The sequence below is a fragment of the Cydia splendana genome, chromosome 26 (genome assembly GCF_910591565.1).
Source record: "Cydia splendana chromosome 26, ilCydSple1.2, whole genome shotgun sequence".
Classification (NCBI taxonomy): Eukaryota; Metazoa; Arthropoda; class Insecta; order Lepidoptera; family Tortricidae; genus Cydia; species Cydia splendana.
The window spans coordinates 11,557,734-11,570,224 of record NC_085985.1 but is presented as its reverse complement, the minus strand read 5'-3'; positions in this window follow the sequence as shown (position 1 = coordinate 11,570,224).

Below are 12,491 nucleotides of genomic sequence, written 5' to 3'. Positions count from 1 at the left end.
AAGAGCGTCAGGAAATATTCCTTTGGAGAAACACAGTGAAGTCAAATGGCCTAGAATGGGAATTAATTCAGATTTTGCCAGTTTAATAAAAGTTGTTGGTATGTTGTCCCAACCAGATGCAGATTTATTTTTAAGATTTAGGATTGTGGATTCAATTTCTCCCAGATCTGGCTCTATTATGCCAATTGATGACGCATGAGAGTATAAGGAGTTTAAATATGTTGTGAGGTTATGATCGTAGCTCAAAGTTGGTGCAATTTTTTCAGCTAGATGTTGTCCGACAAAAGTAAAATGTTTGTTTATAAAATTAGCTGAAGAGATAGGGGAGTCAGATAGGTTTGCAAGTTCATTGTTTTTACTTCTGGGTTTATTTAAATTTGTAATATTTTTTATTGACTTCCATAATAGTTTGTTGTTATTTTTGGCCTCATTTAGAAGATCACGTTCATATTTTTTTGTTTTAATTTTTTCACTAGATTATTGCAGTAATTCCTATATCGGCGATAAGTAATTTGAAGTATCTCGTTAGTAGGGTCATGTCTAAGTGTCCTCTGCAATTTATTTCTATGCCGAATACAATTCAGTACACCTGTAGTAATCCAGGGTCTTAACGTCCTTTTATTGCATGGAATTCTAACTATCCTAGAACTTGTTACGATTGCATTATTGAGGTAATAAATCAATTTGTTTGTCAAAATATTGGGGTCGTTTATTTTTAATAACTCGTTGAGATCATTGTTTTTAAATAAATTAAGTGCTTGTTGGTAGTCAGTTATGGTTTTGTGAGCTTTATTAGGCATGTTTTTAGATTTAGAGTAGATATTTAGCAAAGTCATGTGGTGGTCTGTTATCGTAGTGTCAAGTATAGCTGTTCTGGAAAAGTATATATTGGGGTTTAGATTTGTGATTATGTGGTCCAGACAACTATTTATTCGAGTGTTTAGTTTATGTGTTGTCAACAAGCCGTGCGATGCTAACATATTGAGGTAATTTATAGTCGAGTTATTTTGTATCATAATATTAATATTGATGTCCCCGGTAATAATGACATTATTCCCCAAATGGTTGTTTTTTAAATACAAATCGAGAGACGTAACGAAGTTAGTAGTGTTCGTTATCGATGGAGAACGGTAAATACAGAGTATGGTAAAACATGATATAGTAATTTGTATACAAGAAGCCTCGGGTAACATAACTTCTTTTATCTGATGTTGTATAGAATTTTTTATATAAACTGCTACCCCATCATTTTGCGTTGTCTGTTTTGTAGTATTATAGCATGAGTAATTACATTTTATTGGAAGAGGTTTGTCGTGATTAAACCGACACTCCGTGAGTACCAAAACGTCCGGAATCTGTTGGAATAAGGTTAAGTTTACTTCTAGGTCATCCATGTTTTTATAAATGCTTCTTATATTCTGAGTTATAATTGAATATGTAGGTTTTTTTTTAGGCATTAAAGTGGGTAGATCCGTGATCTTACAAAAAAAGCTGCTATTATTGTCCAAGTCGTCCAGTTCGTTTAAAATATCAATCTCTAACATTAAAAAATATTAAAATGTCCATATTGTTTGCAAAGTCGTTAATTGGTGGGGCTAGTAACATGGTATTAATAAACTGGTAGGGTTTAGGCTTTTGTATCACATTTCGGCAATTAATATATTTTTCTAAACTATTAACTTTAGACATTAGGTACTGAACAATCGAATAGAAAGTTGTCACGAATTCATTTTGATGAGACAGTATATTTAACGGATAAGAGTACTTACTATTTTTAGCGAGCACAGAGTACACAAAAAACAGGTAAACAGCAATGTTGTATAATCGTACATGCAAGTATTCAGTTGCAACGTTTTGATTTGAATCAAAAATAATCGACATAAAATAGGCACAGCTGATGACGGTAAGACATAGTCACGAATTAAAAAGACTTTGCACTTGAATTTCGTTATTGATGCATATTATTGGCGAAGTGTCGGTTTTGCGCACATAAACTCGGCCAAACGAAGTCCAGCAATACTTATAATCTTTTGATCTTCTAAGGTCTCTTGCCAAGAAATAAAGTCTCGAAGCTTTTGGTGTTAGTCGCTCGGAAATATAAATAGGTGTATCCCGATTTTTTTCAAGGTCAAGGTGAAGAGCCTGAAGTCTTCCATTTCCACTCCGCGTGTTAAAGGTTTTGGCAGCTTTTAGTATCTTGTCCTTCATAATTGTCGACTTAAATTCAACAATTATCGACCATTTATCTGTTTTTCCTTTGACACTAAAGATGTCGCAAATGTCAGAGTCTGGTAATTGAACGTTCAAGTTACTGGATAATGCATTTACCATGCCAATTAAAGTTTCTTGGGAGACTTTATTTTCGAGAGGAACGTTTTTTATCTCAATCATTTTGTTAGTGTTCATTCTCAGGTTGTCTTCTAATCTCTCCTCCAATATTACCAGTGTGTGTGTATATGATCTTAAACACTTCATGAAAGGTCTGGCACATATATCTAGCTAGAGAGATATCTAGTTTAATAGTCTAGGTATGTTAGGACTAAAAACTGAAATCTCATCTTTCCACATGAAACAGATATGTTTTTTACATTCAAGAAATCAAGTAAAAACATCTTGGTGCTAGTGCTCATTTAACAATTTTGTGTTCTTAGTTTCTGGCAATTCTAATATCTTGTTAACTTAAAACCGCTCAGTTGCACTACCTAAATGTGCTTATGTTAATATATGGATCTTGCCTTGCTGTACATATAAAGTGAACATTATTTTATAAGGTCATCATAGGCATATATTTGTACATACAGTATATACCACAGTCACATATTTTTCTAGTATTCGACTATCAATTTCACAGAAGTGATCATATTTCGGAATACTTGTAGGTGTTGGCACAGATAAAAAAGGAACTTTGTATGAGATAGCCCGGACAAAATACTTGTATGAGAAAAAAGTAAACCACAGCTTTTAAGAATTTGTTCTAAATGAACACAGGCTGTTGTGGTGGCGCTGTGTGCGACCACATTGTGAATGCAGAGAGGAAAGTCTTGCTCCGCTTCCTCTTCCTTGCTTTTGACCAGGGGTTTTTGTAAATTATTATGTTTAATAAAGACTTTTTTGTATGAAACAAATACAACAGCAAATCATACGTTACAAAATATGATTGGTAGTTGAGCCTTTGAAGTTTAAAATGCCAGGCTTACGGGCTGGGCTGCTGGAGATTAAAGTTTTTCTGCTAGATTTTCCTAAAACATCACTTGTCAACAGCATGTTTAAAAGATTTAATAAACCTCTTATGCCATTTATTATTATTCAGTATTTAATTTAAAAAAATGAACAGAATCACTTAAAAGTGACAATACCTTCTTATAGCTGGTACAGTACACAATTTTTTGAGAGCTAAATCATCACAGTTAGAGAACAGGAAACTTTATTTTGTATCATTTCAATACTTAGCCTCGTTCCCCACTGGCAAGAATCTCGCCAGCTGCAGCTTAAGTCTCTGGACATCTTCGGAGGACCAATAATTTGTTACAGCGCAGAGTATTCTTTTGTAATCTTGTCTGGGTCATACTTCTTTTATAATGTTCTTAATTATTTATCTGTAATCAAACAACAACACTATCCTATCCGGATTTTTCCTATAATATCCAAAATTCTGGTGCCTCCCTCCGACAATGTCAAGGTTTGCTCGCTTAATTCTTCGCTTGCTGACATTAGAATAAGTACCTACTTCATTTCACCTACTTGAAGATGAGTATATATCAAGAGACGGCCTAATCCGGCATACCACATGATTAACTCATTTGGTTAAGAGCGGTGTCTAGTCGAACACGCCACAAAACCCAGTAGGTAAGTTTATCTAGCAAGACTTGTAGGTGGTTTATAATGCACCCTATTATCAGGTAGGACATGAGCAATGTCTCAGTGCTGTTGGCAAGGAATATGTGACAATATCCCCTGGCTACTGGCAGTGAACGCACCTAGTGTAGTACGCCAAGGTTGCCAAGTGCGAATATCAAACAGAGATGTCTAGATTAACACTCCAAAATGATTAGCACAGCCATTTTATGCAGTTAGAAACAGAGAATAGCGCTCCAGAAGCATATGCACAGCATAACCAAGTACAGGTTAGCAACCAGTTGGCTAGTTATAACACTCCAACGCACAGCACTAACACCAGATAGAAATAACATAAACAAATCATATTTTTTACCTGATTATAATTAATATTCCTTTTCGGAATATTATGTGTATTAAATAATTAACCGAATGCTGCCACTATTGGAGAGCGAGGCTTACATCTGGATACCGAGCGATATCTACTTCTCGACGCCGTTGGCGGAGATAGGAATCTAGATGATGCGGAATTGCAGACATAGAATAGGTTCATGATCATGGTCCCATCGATCGGTATGTAACGCGTCTGGGCCTATACCAATGGAAGGATGCCGCATTTGGATTTGAACGCGTATGCTCTTGAATCTTCTCCAATCTTCTTATTTTTTCTTCTATTCCGCAACATAGATCATTTAGGTATACTATTTTATTTTCTTCTTTACATATTTCGTCCTTTATTTTAATAAAAACACTTTTTTATTTTAATAGGACGTAATGGCCGCGGCTGATGAAAAACGTCAATGAGGGCGACAGAAGCGGCGCGCGCGCGGGGGCGCGACTATGCGTTCAGAAATCTGATACAAAATTTTGAATTCTCGTTGAGAAATTTTAACTTTTTACTCTGAATACTTAACATGGCCAGAGGCTGTATGATTATACGCCTACTACAAGTATATCATTGAAGAAGTTTGTGCAGCGTAATAATAATAGTTCTCAGATATAATACATCAATGGGTACATGTAACGCTCGTATAGTGCCGTCCACACGCAGAATTCATGTTACATTACAGCCGCCTGGACCTGGCTTTACAGTAGAATAACCATCAGCGATTACTTTTTTATTTTTAAAGTACGTACACTTCAAATAAAAATTCAAAAATATGTTATCCGCGGTCCCGAGCCCGAGCATGCACATCCATCTCGCTCACGCTCACTGGGCGTTGAGCGTCGTTGTAGATCTGTTGCTTATTTTCAGGCCAGCAGAACGAGTCGCAATCAGTCGCAGGCGGCTGCCTGGCGGGCTGTTTAGGCTGCCTGGCGGCGACGGTATGCTCGTGCTGCGCCACTTGCCTGCTCGGTCTTTGCTCTGGGGGCGACGGTGGCGGGTACGGTTCGCCCGGGAGCGGACATCCGGCTGATCCTGGCTATAATGCGCCGGGGACGATGCCAGGTATGATGTCTCCTGAAATAACTGCATGAAAAAGAAATACAATGCACAGAGCAGACACGCTATAGTACGGATTTACATCATTAATATTGCACATGGGTCAATTTTCGTGAATACAGAAAGAATCCTATAGGGCTTAAGGCCTCATTCGGACGAGCGCTGTTTCAACACCCGTTTGAAAAGGTTTAAATGACACAAATGGATACATGTGTGTTCAGTGTGTTCATTCACACGATGGTGGTGGCGCTTTTTATCAAGCGTTGTTGAATTATCGACTTTAAGCCTTGCTGGTTACGATACGATACGATACGACGTATTTAGAGTGCGGATAGTGCGAATGGGGCCTAAATATTACTGAGTACATCCATCCTGCCACCGGGCCTTGCGTTCGAAGCCGACGTCGATTCCGACGCCGGGCCCGATAACTCTTGCAAGCGTCGTTTTCCGTTTCACGTAATATAAGAATATCGTTACCTAACGACATTTGCCATTCAACTATTTTTTTACAAATCAAATGTTGACATTAACGACATTCTTATATCGATATTATAGGTCTGTGCTATTTCGTATTTACTCGTTTCCGCCCAAAATAAGATTAAGCTCTTCAAAATCAGCCAAATGTCATCCAAATCTAACGGCAAATAAATCGTTTACAATATAAAAATTAGCCCACATCAATCTTTTGAAAAAATTAAATAGGTGTATTGTTTATGAAAAATTTATAATATCATGAGTTCCATCCGAAATGTAATGTCAATTGCAGACAGTGCTAAATGTAATGATATAACGTAACATCCCTAAATTAATATTATCAATTATCATATTGATATTCAGGAGCACCAGGCCCAGGATTGGGTGGAACAGGGGCGCCCGCACCAGGAGTGCCAGGGACCGGGACACCGATGGATCAACCGTGGCAAGGAACGGGGGCGGCAGCACCAGGGGCTAGCTCGCCGATGGACCAACCGTGGAACACACCGCAGCAAACACAACACTCATCGGGTCAGAGCCATTATGGTATTCTTTTTAGGGTTCCGTACCCAAAGGGTAAAACGGGACCCTATTACTAAGACTTCGCTGTCCGTCCGTCCGTCCGTCTGTCACCAGGCTGTATCTCACGAACCGTGATAGCCGTGAACCGTGAGCTAGACAGTTGAAATTTTCACAGATGATGTATTTCTGTTGCCGCTATAACAACAAATACTAATAACAGAATAAAATAAAGATTTAAGTGGGGCTCCCATACAGCAAACGTGATTTTTGACCAAAGTTAAGCAACGTCGGGCGTGGTCAGTACTTGGATGGGTGACCGTTTTCTTTTTGCATTTTTTTCCGTTTTTTTTTTGCATTATGGTACGGAACCCATCGTGTGCGAGTCCGACTCGCACTTACCCGGGATTTTTTTAATATTTAAATTTTGACAATGTCCCACAGTAAGCTCAATAAGGCTTGTGTTGTGGGTACTTAGACAACGATATATATAATATATACATATTTATAATAATACTTAAATACATAGAAAACACCCATGACTCAGGAACAAATACTGTGTTCATCACACAAATAAATGCCCTTACCGGGATTCGAACCCAGGACCATCGGCTTCACAGGCAGGGTCACTACCCACTAGGCCAGACCGGTCGTCAGATATATACTATTAGTTCTACATAACATAAATACAAGATTAGAATAGAATAGAATAAACTACTGGCTGTGTGAGCTGTAGGCCTCGCGCAAAGCTGTTTTTTTTTTAAATCTTTCTGAAATTATACTTCTGAGAGAGTTGTGACCTTATACAAAAATAATCGGGAGCCTTGAATCTAGGTAGGTACATGTTACTAAAATTCCGTAAGATTTGACTGAAACAACTTTCTTTGTTTGCTGCGGAATAGTTTGAAAAATGTAGCCGCGATTTTTTTTTAATAGCGCCTTTTTCTATGTTATTAGCTTGCCAAACTATACTGTGGTATGTCAAGTTAGGATTGAGTTGAGACATACATGCGACCTTTAGAGATGACCAGTAGGATATACGACAGCATTCATTTTGGTGTGTTTATCTGGGCACCACAGAGTGTGACTGGAACGGTTTTCAAAACACACGAATTATTTCCGCAGATTTCTTAAATTTTCTAATAGGTTAGTTCTAGTTCAACATGTCTTTTTGTTTGTTTTGCTTTTATCGTCTTTGTATTCTTCTATGTGTGTGGCAGTACATCATTATTAATCTTCTTATTCTTACTCTTATTTATACACGCTGAAACAGAGACGCTCCGCTTCTCTGGGTCAAATAAAAACTTACGCATTATGCTTCTGTTTCAGATGATGATAGCTCATTTCGCGACGAAACCTAAGGACTTCTTAGAAGCTAATTTTTAAGCGGCATTACATTTTAGGTGGCTCTCCGACGAAGAGAAGATTGAAGTTTAATTTAATATTACCTTTTTAATTTTATACACCTCTCGGGTCAAATGATGGTCCCAATGACAGTTCAATTTTATATGGAGTACAAAGTACAAACAGCTTATAAAACAAAGTCCCCCGCCGCGTCTGTCTGTTTGGGTGTATGTACTCGTATATTCGCGATAAACTCAAAAACTACTGAACGGATTTTCACGCGGTTTTCACCTATCAATAGATTCTTGAGATAGATTAGGTGTATAAATTGGTTAAGGTTTTGTGTAACCCGTCCGAAGCCGGGGCCGGTCGCTAGTAATTTCCATGGAGTTAGATATTTTGTATCATAGTCGACAGCAGCGGAAACAGTTACTTACCTATTTTTAACAAAACTGAAGAGTGTATGCTGGTAAACATCACGGTGGCGTTTATCACATTTTTTGATATATGTAATGTAGTTTAAAAGTTTAAAAGTACTATCAGGCCCAAGCGCACGTGAAAGTATGTCATGAAACGCATGAATAAGTAAATAAGAGCTAATAGTAACGTTTAATGGGACGCTTTTTAGGGTTCCGTACCCAAAGTGTAAAAACAGGACCCTATTACTAAGACTCCGCTGTCCATCTGTCCGTCGTCTGTCCGTCCGTCTGTCTGTCACCAGGCTGTAACTCAAGAAACCGTGATAGCTAGGCAGTTGAAATTTTCACAGATGGGGTACGGTGTAGATTTTGTAAGAAAAGCGGCGAAATTGTGTTTTTATTGCACGAAAAGGGTTCCGTACCATTACGCAAAAAACGGCAAAAATCACGTTTTTTCTATGGGAACCCCACTTAAATATTTTAATATGTTGTTTTTAGTATTTGTTGTTATAGCGACAACAGAAATACAATATCTGTGAAAATTTCGACTGTCTAGCTATCACGGTTTGTGAGTTACAGCCTGGTGACAGACAGACAGACAGAAAGACAGACGGACAGACGGATGGACAGCGGAGTCTTAGTAATACAAGAAAGACAAGAAATCAAAATATAGCCCTAATAACGGGGAGGTAACTTTATAATAAATTGTATGATGGCACGCGTCGCGCCGCTACAAGTACATGTGAGTACATGTGTACATGCATGCGCACCGCTACGGAACGGACGCCTGCTCGCGCTTGCGCCACCTGGCGGTCATATTCTGTCGTAAATAAAAATAATACTCTTAATAGACGCGTTTTGTTAGAGAGTGAACCTTCTGTACCTGTATGATGGCAGCTCACCTACAGCACAGAAGCTGCAGCAAAGAGAATTATGTAACTGATCCCAAAGCATAGAAACTGTGGGGTTTAGTTATCTCTGCAGCTTACTGTGCGTATTATGGTTATTGTATTTGTCAAGTGGAAATAAAGTAAATATTGTATTGAAGTGTTTGTATTGGAAAATATTGAGAGCGTGCACTTAATGGCTTATCTACATGGTGGTAAACTTAGTTTCCATCATAGAGAAATATAAGTACCTACCTGAGGAAAGAGACGTGGTAATTCCATACATCAGTTTTACCAAAACGCGAGTTATTCCGTAGTCGACATCTAGCGTCAAGTAGCGGAATTTATCAGTACTTATAGTTGGTCAAGCAGATCTTGTCAGTAGAAAAAGGCGGCAAATTTTAAAAATGTAGGCGCGAAGCTCCGCGAAGGGATATCGTCTCATAGAAAATTTGAATTTCGCGCCTTTTTCTACTGACAAGATCTGCTTGACCAACTATAGTTGACAATAGATGATAGCCTGATAGGTACATTCAGACCCTTTTGCGGAGCGGACAGTACCTATAGATGGACTTTGGCTCTGAGGGCCTACCGCGAACCGCGTTCGACGTGTTGCCTCACAGTCATACTTAGGTACGTATTTACAAGTGCGACAGAGAGGCAACACGTCGAACGTGGTTAAGGTAGGCCCCCTGTCGCTTGCTTTTCACATGCCAAAAGTTGGGCGGAAAAAGACCCCTGATCTCTACTTCAGTACCAATTATTTTGATATTATACTTGGTCAAGCAAATCTTGTCAGTAGAAAAAGGCGCGAAATTCAAGTTTTCTATGGGCCGATAACCATTCACGCCTACATTTTTAAAATTTACCGCCTTTTTCTACTGACAAGATCTGCTTGACCAACTTTATGAATATTATGATCATGCTTATCACGCGATAAGCGCGATAATGACAAGATTTATAAGATATATCGAGTCGGCTTTTAGCTGATTTTTTTTCTCGGTGGAAAAACTGAACAATGTCAAATATGATTTCCCTTGTAGTTTTATGTAAGGTTTTATCCTGTTTTGAAAGTATTTCATAAATAAAACCTGCAGTTTTTGAAATAAAAATACACAATGACAGAAGTTTGTTTACTTTTTACAAGACAGGTGTCAGAGGTTTGATTGCCATATAAAATTGATAATGTTATAGTTGGTCAAACCAATTTATCAGTCAGTAAGAACCAGGAAAACTATACTCATCTTTTTCTTTTGGGTGCTAGTACTAGTGTAAGACAAAGATAGTATGATTCTCTCTGTCTATGATTGAAATGAGACAGTCCTTTGACAAACTTTAGTTCCCTTTTCATCCACGACTCTTACCTTTCCGCACAAACTCTATGTCACACATATCAGATAATGGGCAAGAGCGATAGAGAGGCAAATGTTTTTCAATTTCTCGATGTTGGTGGTAAGTCTTCAGATGCGGTGTGGTTGTCAGCAGCAGAAGTTGCTAAACGGGCGAGATGTTCTAAATTACTTTGACATGCTTTTATTCTCTTAAAAATAAAGTCGTGTCAAGAACATTTTGATCCCCTCGTGAATATGTTGCCTTAGGGCGTTTCTCAGAGATGACCTTCGGTGCCTGACTTCGGTGTGAAATTTTTTTTTAACTTATTTGATATGCGAATTTATTTCCTAAAATCTAGCCTTAATATAAAAAATATTGGTAGTGGAGGCCTCCATTAGAACCTTATAGTTTTTAAGATATTTGAGATTTAAAAAAACACCGAAATCATGTGCAGGCACTGAAATCAATTGGCGTCACCGAATTCAATAATGCATACACAAAAATCACATTTCAATTTTATATCTCAATCATATTACATTTTAATCATATTCTTCATTCTTATTTGATTATAAGCGATGTAACAAGGCTAATGATCTCAAAAGCTTACATAAATTTAATAGATAAAGACCCAAGACTTTAAAATAACCTAATTACGGCTTATAAAACAACATCTCTAAAAGATATCCCACACTATTTGACTGTCGTCATATAATAGGGTGATGGGTGATGTATGGTCCTGGAACGAGTTTCAGACATGTCGACCACAAATTCGCACATTAGTGCCATAAAGGAGAAGATGTTTGTTTCACAGAATCCGACCGCACATGCATCAAAAATAAACTTATGTTACCTACACCCGATAAACAAGAAACTTTTGAGTGGTGTTCAATGCTCAAAAAATATTTAATGCACTTATAAAGCAATGTGATGCAATACGGAAAACAAGTATTTTTGAATAACAGAGTTTTAAAGCGTGAACTCCATGAATTTAAAACTATTTGAAGTGGTCGACTAATGCTTGAAGATCTAATTACCTATTAATTATTTGAGGGTGCTGGAGATCTCCAGCACCCTCAAACACTTGAGCTGATTTGTAACTCCTATATTTAGACATAAAGACATAAGACATTGAGGATTGTTAAAACATTTGCTATGTTCAATTTGTGTCTATCGCTATCCTTTAGAAATATCGATCAGTAAGGTACGCTCAGTAGTAGTAGTAGTAGTGCCTTTGAAGCGATCTCGACATTAGAAGGCCACTTTATTTTTAATCCCTTGTTCTGAACATCCTGTCCCTTGGGTGCACCTTGCATAGTACACAAGTTATTTTAAAATAAGTGGGATCTAATTGACTGCATTCATTTAACATGACTGACACGTTTAATAAGGTATCGAGGTGTAGGGCCTCAGGTGATACAGAGGACAATTAACATAATTTACTTCATTGGTTTGAATAGAATATCAAGACAGAGAAAGAAACATTGGGTCTACAAGTTTCAACACACGTCTGGTTTAAAAAACTACTCATAGTAAACTAGTGATTTTTGTACCTATTATGACTTAATTTACTTACAAACATAATTTTACGTTTATACAACGTAATTGCAATGTTTACGTGTGATAAATTAGTACAACAAACTAGTTTACAGAGCAGGATTTGAATTCAGTGATCACTTTTTTGATATCGGTGGTCAAAAAATCCACCGAATCCAAGGAAATCAACACCAGCGATGTCAAAATTAATCGCTTTTTAGCAATTACAGAAATAGCATGAGTGATACAGAGGAGATGTAATAATGTTGGATTTACGTACTTTCGAGGATTTCTTTATCACTTGCATAACGATAAATGCACTAAAACTTTCGGAGTAAATTGCACCACCGATCTCAAAAAAACATAGAACCAAACCCACCGAAGGACGGAGAAACCTTTAAAAAATCACTTTATTATACTGTGACTGTACCTCTACTCTATTCAACGGTTAAGGCACAACTAAAGCATACTATGTTTGAGACACTGAGTTCCTGGTTTACAACTTTGAAGGAGTACCGACATGTTTTGCAAATTACACCGAAATCAGGCACTAGCCCGGGACACATCGTAAATTTGGTTTTATTCAATGAGCTGAGCAAACACATTATTGTGATATAAAGAATATGATAAGTTAACTAATACCTTATGCGTGAATACCCATAATAACTCCGATCTAATGCCCCATCTTGAGTAATAATTTTTTGT